This window comes from Typopeltis vanoorti, chromosome 8, assembly GCF_054136105.1.
Source record: "Typopeltis vanoorti isolate ZY-2024b chromosome 8, IOZ_Tvanoo_1.0, whole genome shotgun sequence".
Taxonomy (NCBI): Eukaryota; Metazoa; Arthropoda; class Arachnida; order Uropygi; family Thelyphonidae; genus Typopeltis; species Typopeltis vanoorti.
The window spans coordinates 29,067,303-29,074,882 of record NC_143556.1 but is presented as its reverse complement, the minus strand read 5'-3'; the positions used below and the strand labels follow the sequence as shown (position 1 = coordinate 29,074,882).

General features: G+C 34.8%; 1 non-coding gene across 1 annotated transcript; it reads right to left on the bottom strand.

The window, feature by feature from the left end:
* Positions 1-386: 386 nt before the first annotated feature.
* On the bottom strand, positions 387-457 carry TRNAG-CCC (transfer RNA glycine (anticodon CCC)). Its single transcript has one exon. It is a non-coding gene; the product is annotated as a tRNA-Gly (tRNA).
* Positions 458-7,580: the final 7,123 nt, after the last annotated feature.

The window sequence follows — 7,580 nt, the reverse complement described above, 5'->3', positions numbered from 1 at the left end:
ACAGCTTCCCTGACAATGACATTGACGAGGAGTGTCGGCATTCTAATGTCGACATACCGTTACATTGAACAACCCACACAAAACTGAATCTTAACAATTTTAATCTTATGTCATGCGTTTCTTTTCCTATTCTATTGTTTTGTTTTGTTGCTTTGTTCGGCATTGTATGTGAACAGGATAACTAGTGTGCAACAATGTAGAAATCGTTTCCTTGAATTCAAAAGCTGGGGGGGGGGAATGAAAACCCTTAAAAAATGGTTTCTAATTTAATTTATCGACTGAAAAAAAAAAAAAAAAAAATATATATATATATATCTGAAGGAAAATGACAGAATTTTCTAAGTGGAATATGAAAAGTGAATGAGGTAAAAAATTAGCCTTTCCGTTGCGCCGCCCGGGAATCGAACCCGGGTCGCAAGAATGGGAATCTTGCATGATGCCACTACACCAGCGGCGCACATCCTTAGCGGTCTATATTACAATATTTCAATATGCTCATATAAATTTGTTTTGTGAATTGTGCGAAAACAATTAATGGAAAGTGTTTCTAGCTTGCAAATACACCCAACAAAGTAATATATAGTACTCAAAAACGTAGTGATTGTTGAATCTTACCTAAATCTAAAAAACTAACTAGTGACTTTCGATTACAGTAATTGTCCAACATTAGAATAGTGTGGCGCCATCTATCATCGAGATTGTAAGTCTAATAAAGAAATACATTATTAAGCGTTACGCATACAGTAAATATTTCTATTTTATATTTAAATACTTTACATTTCTAGAAATAAAATTTAATTTTTTTAAAATTTAAATTAAATGTTTCACTGAAGACGTACGTGAAATTAGTCGTCGGCTGCATTTCTTCTAGTAGACAAGATTATATGAACTTTAATAACTCGGATTTTTTTTTATTTTATATTTTTTGTACCATGTTATTATAAACTGATGGAATAAAAATATTACATTACTGAAATAAACAAAACTCTACATTTAATTAAAAAATGATTAAGAAACATTGTCAGTTTTTAAACCTTATAAATTGTTATATTACCACACAGTTTGCTATTAATTAGTTCTAGTTTTGAACCAATTATAAGATAAATGCAATAATTATTACTTCCATACACACAGACAGAGAAAGAGAAATCTGACCTATATATTTAAACGCAAACTATTTTTCTTTAAGTACCAATAATAGTACCATTAATTTTTAGCATTCGCAAACGAAATGATCATCGCGTGTCCGATGTTATCCTTACATTCTATTAAGGATGGAACCGATTTCTATTTGCCGCTACCATATGCCAGAAACTCACAAAAAAAAGCAATAATGATAGAACTAAAATTAGCGAGTGCAGCGGGAAGTAATATATTTCTGTCTTGATTATGAATTGTAGCCAGATAATTTCGGATAATTCATTAAAATGTGTTTGTCATTATAGAATAAGAAAATCTGCCAAATAACTTGGAAATTTCCTTTATCTCTGTCAATTTTAAGGAAGAAATTAGTCATTTCTCCAAGGATTGTTTAATTAATTAATAAATTTAATGAACAATCTCATATTCATTGATTATGATGGGGGGGTATTTTTACGATTTTTCAAACGTATGGAAATAGGGAAGGTAATAACAATTGACATTAATGTCTTTAGGGGTGAAGCAAGATGCTTTTCATATTTCCCGCTACCTGTTACGGCTACAGTGAGGGTAAAATTTTATGAGCAGTTTGCTCGCCCTGGATGGGCATGGAGATTGTGCATCGCTGCAGGAAGTTAAAATGGCTTTTGGTCTTTTATATTTGAATATATCCGTTGCCTCGTAGGCTACAGCTTGCTGAACTAGTTCATTTGGGTGTAGGGACGTCTTTAGGAAGAACTTTGTTGCTAAAGATTGTAGGAAAGAGAAGATATAAGGAATATTTGTATCTCGCTGAAGTTGATTGTTTCTGACGAACCATGGGATGTTCAGGATCATTCGCAAGCACTTGTTTTGTACACGTTGGAGTTTGATAATATTTGTAGCGGAGGTGTAGCTCCAGGCTGGAGAAGCGTAAGTGACTATAGGAGGAATCATCAGCTGGTATAAAAGCAATTTGATTCTGATATTTATCTTGCTGTTCCTATTAATTAGAGGGTAGATCTGGGCGATGGCTTAAGATGCCTTTGCACAAGTAGCCTTGATGCGTCGGTTAATAATTAATTTTTTGTCGAGGACAAAACTTCAATTAACTCAATCGATAAAACTCTGAAAAAATGACCAAAACCTATCAACCAAATTTTCGAAGGTATTAACTTATAATATATAATATAGACTGGCTTAAGGGGCGAAGCAAGAATACTTTTCATATTCCCCGTTATCTGTAGAGGACAGTGTAGGGATAAGGTGGTATTGAGCAATTAAAGCTCTGATCATGGCAGGAGGGTAACAAGCAATTGCCGAGCCTCAGTTAGAACTTCACTGGCTACAGCATTGCCATCCATTACCCTCCAAGAGTATTCCCCTCCAATTCCTAAGGTATAAGGTATTAACTGATCAATTAAGAATTACTTATAGTCAACTGATATAGAGGAATATATGGTGTAAGAAAAAATTGTAATAAACAGAGACAAAAATATTACTATATCGAGATACAATTTATAAAAAAATAGATAAAGCTATTCATTTAATAATAATAAATATAGTAATCCATGCTTTCTGAAGAAATTAATGAAATTTTTGAAGTATCTTTATACACCAATATTTCGAAACTCGAAATTCAATACAAATATTGCTAAAGTATTCTACCTATATTACTGATATTAATCATAACATATAAAATAATTTCCTCTACATTTTATACCCTAATTATTCCTTATTTGACTTTGCAAAGGCATTTGAGAAGATACATGGAATAATGGAATTGGATATAAAGCTAGTGAGTGATGTGGGTAAGAAGGGAAGGTAATGGATACACATCAGAGAATAGCTTATGGAGAAGTAGAATCCAGGAGAAGGCGTGTGACTGGTAGTGTCTCACAGGCCTTGTAACTGAGCCACTTATTTAATTCGTATATTAATGATATAGGAAATGATCTAAGGGGAAATATTTAGTTATTTGCTGATGATGTAAAACTAAGTGGAGCAATAGTTAATAAGGAAGATGTAGAGCTATCGCATGGTTGACTTAAATAGACTGACAGTATGTGCAAGGAAGACCGGCAGTCAATTTTATGTGACAAAGTGTAAGGTTTGGAATGAAAAGATTGTCATCTGTGTGTTATGTTGATAGAATTGAACTGCAGGAAATCGATGAGGGTAAGGCAGTGTTTCGCAACGTGGGGCGTACGCCCCACAGGGGGGCAATTAGAAAATTATGTTGCATTCGTCACTTCATCACCGATATACTCAAAAAACTCACCATTGTCGGCGATAAATAGTCGATGTTGCAACTCGACTTTCCGAGAAAAAAACTGACATCACTAGTACAACAGTCAACATAAATACAGTATCAAGAAGAACTCTCAGCAAAGCAAAATGATGAGTCTATTAGAGTCAACATAAAAGGAACAATGGTATGGCTTTGTGACGAGATAGAAACGAAATACCGAAATTCAACTAATTTTGCAAAAAAATTACTGTTGGCCTTCCCCTCGTCATATTTAGTTGATGTGCCTTTAGTGCTGTAAATGACTTGCTACTGAAAAAAAGAAATCATCTGGATATCACAAACCATGGGGATTTGAGATTGAAATTGACTAAATCAGTACCTCAAATAAAAACTCTTTGCAGCAGACATCAAAAATCAAAGATCGCATTAACTTGGATTTTATTTTCCCGAGTTCAGTTCGATTTATGTTTTATAATATACAAAGTATAATATAAAATTTATATTCATTGAAGAAAGTCAAATTAAAAACAGTTTTACTTAAGTTCCTTTTTCATTTAAAGTACCTATTTATATTATACTTTTTCAGAACTTGGCTGACTATTATGCTAGAGGGGTGGGGGGGGCATCAAAATCTTTGAGGTCTTGAGGTGAAGCATGATCCAAAAAAACGTTGGGAAACACTGGACTAAGGATATCGGAGTGCTGGTGGACTATGAGTTAATGTGAGGTAGTATTGTAAGAGTGGCCAAAATAGCCCCCACAATTACTTGGTTATTGAAGAACATACTGACAAGTAAAGACAAGCAGGTGCTACACTCTTTATGAGGTTTTAATTCGGTGCAATCAGTTATGCATAAGATCTGGTCGTCTGAGATGTTTACCGATTAGGAACATGCGAAGAGGATCCAGAGGGAGATGACCAAGATGGTGGCAGGTCTATGGGATGCTTCATATGAGGAATTATTGAAGATTAGTGAGTTATAGAAATTGGTTGATGACAGAAAAGGACTGCATGATAGAAACATATAAGTTACCTAAAGAGGTTTATAGGATTGGAAGTTTTTCAGTACATGACTAGTGGAGAGAGAGAGAGATAAAGAGAAAGAATTAGGATCATCCTAGGAAATTGAATAAGAATGTAGTTAACAAGGCAGTGTGACTAGATTTTAAGCTTGGAGAGTGGTGAATGGGCTACCAAACTCAATTGAGAGTGCTTTTCCGGTGAGTGAGTTCAAGGTAAAGTGCGGCACGTATCGTGCAATTGTAGGTTAATGCATGATATTAGACGTTCTATGGACACCATAAAGTGTTCGTATAATAATAATAATAATAATATATTAAGTAAAACTTACTACTAGAAAAATTTTATCCAATTTTTAGAGATCATGTGCGCATTTAAAATATTTTTCGGTTTTATTTATTATCATTTTAACACTCTAAATCTAGAGGTAATTAATATAATTAATTGACATGAGCGATGCGGAATGTGTAAATCTGGTTGTGTTTGATTTTCGTAGCACTCAGAAGAATAACTACACTTTGGCGAGCCAGATAAGATGGAGTTATAAATAACTTATGCGCTCCCCTCGACCTTTTTGTGAAGTATGCTTATTGCAGTTGAAACTGTAGGGTACTTCTTCTATCAGTGCAGCGCATTTGGCGAACGCGGGATGAAGTGCTCAGGATCCCGGTGCTAACTTTCTGTGAGGTGATACTATTGCAGTCCTCCTCCCTGTTGAGAAAAACAAAAATACCTAATTTTTCTCATCAATATTACAAAATATCACATATGGAAAATACATAAAAGCATCTCGTTGAGGAGGACAGAATCTACCATCGAATTGAGAGCTGCTTCTTCGCCTATCTCCCTCGATTTCTAAAGAAGGAAAGATGCTTCTTGGGCGAAGAACGGTTCCTAAGGAGATAGTGTAGGCCACCAACCATATTGTGTGTGTGTGTGGGGGGGGGGGAATTAAAGTGTGCATATATTTGTGACATCATTAGTTTCATGACCTTTTAAACTCAAATTTTGTTAGTTTTGTCATTTTAGCCTAATTTCATTTTATTTCAATGTAGGGGGGTTGGCCTGAACAAACCTGTGCTGCGAAGGCCAACATCGAGTCCGTCCGGAATCCTTTTAGGGTGGGATCCCCCCCAAGTTTGTTCACTTGTTTTTATCCGTTTATTAGGTCTTAAAGGTTTTTTTTTTTTTTTAATTCTTCTTATACTGGTTTTCATAGTATTTTTGATGTACTTTTCCTTTAATTAGTAAAAAGTCAAACGACCGTTTTCGAAGTACCAGGTGGGTCAACAGCTAAAACTTTTCAACTGAGGCCTCTTTCTCCTCTATCACTATTTCACTCTATCTTTTTCTCTTCCTTCTGACTCTCAGCGCCACTTTTATTCTTAAAAAGTAAAGCCAATAATGAGAGACTTAAACTCACACAATGTATAGTAATAAATAAATAAATAAAAAATACTTTGCACAGGTTAACTTAACAATAGTACTTCATAAATACGAACTCTTTTCACGAAATGATTTTGTCTTTTCTTTGTGAGTTTTGAGTAATGGTTTTGAGTTTTGATTTCAAATGTAAGAAAAGTTCTCCAAAAAAAAGGCATAATTTTTCAAACAAGCGATGCAATGCATTGAATGGATTTCCGATTGATCTTTTATGAGACTAATAGTCAGAGCGATTGTTTTGTTAGTAAAATCGTTAACCAAGAGCATCGATAAAAGGCAAATATATTTCTAGGCAGGATTTTTATCTTTTAAGCCGCATAACACTGAATAACTAATGCTTTAGATCGTATTCTGACGAACTTTGATAATTTTTGAAACTTTATCTTTAATTAATTAAATAAATGAAATTTATTTTATAATATTAACTAAAATCAAATAATTAATAATTAACAAACGGACTGATAATTTGAACTAATTTATTTTTTTTAAATAATTATTTATATTTTTAATATTCTGCAAAGAAGAAAAGATTTAACAAGTAGAAGCCAAACTTTTTTATTTTTTCAAAGTTTAGTTAAAGTACATATAATCCACCTTTTTAATTTTTATATAAAATTATTATAATTATTTTTGCTTTACTATGATGAGTGATTAGGGGTGAAGGGACGGTTAGTAATGCAATCCGATACCCTTGGAGTGTAATGGATGGCAATGCTCTAGCTAATGAAGTTCTAACTGAGGCTCGGCTATTGCTGTTACCCTCCTGCCATGATCAGAGCTTTAATAGCTCAATAACACCTTATTATCCCTACACTGCCCGCTACAGATAACGGGGAATATGAAAAGCATTCTTGCTTCGCCCCTTTAAGCCAGTCCTTATATAAGGATGAGTGATTAAGGTCTTGGATTATATTATATGAAAGGAGAAAGTCCTTTTTAGGACTTCCAGGGTAACAAATGGCAATGCTGTAGCCAATAAAGTTTTAACTGAGGCTCGGCTATTGCTGTTACCCAGCCATGACTAGAGCTTTTAGCTCAATAACACCCCATCCACACAAATTTTCTTCATTCAGATGACGGGATAAAGAGTCAAGGACTCAGTCCATCGCCCAGTTCTTTTAAGAACTTTAAGATGAGTGATTAAGACAATATCAGAATTCTCAATTGATCACTATTGTTTACCTTCATACAACGTGATAATCTTTCGCCTTTTGTATAGTGGAAGGAGAGTTTTTGCTCTGTTAAGGTTTCTTCCGAGTCTAGCTCTGTGCATATCAGCTTGATAGGCTAAGAGCAACTTGTAGTATCTGTTCTTAACCGTTAATATCGGTACGAGTCCCCTCGGGGTAAACGGAAATTTACAGATCTTCCTAAACCCCGGACCGGGGAAATATCAAACACTTAGTACTGGTGGGAATAGCCTAGGCCCCCCCTCACCAGCTATGGCTTTGCGCGTACGCGGGCAGTCGGAATAGAAGTTGAAGCCGACCTACAACCTCGATGTTTGGCCAAAGCGTCGTTACTCCGTTCGGTGGTGGCCGTTTTCAAGTTGTCGTTCGAAATGTACAAACGAGAGATAAACTACTCGAGGATTTGAATGTAATGGGAAAACAATAGTCCCATTTCTGGGAGGAAGCATCACTCAAGTACTTAGAATCTCCAGATTCCCTTTGGAATATATCGAAACTAATATATAAAAATTATTCACGAAATATTCGGGAAATGGGGCGTTGTAAATAATGTAGA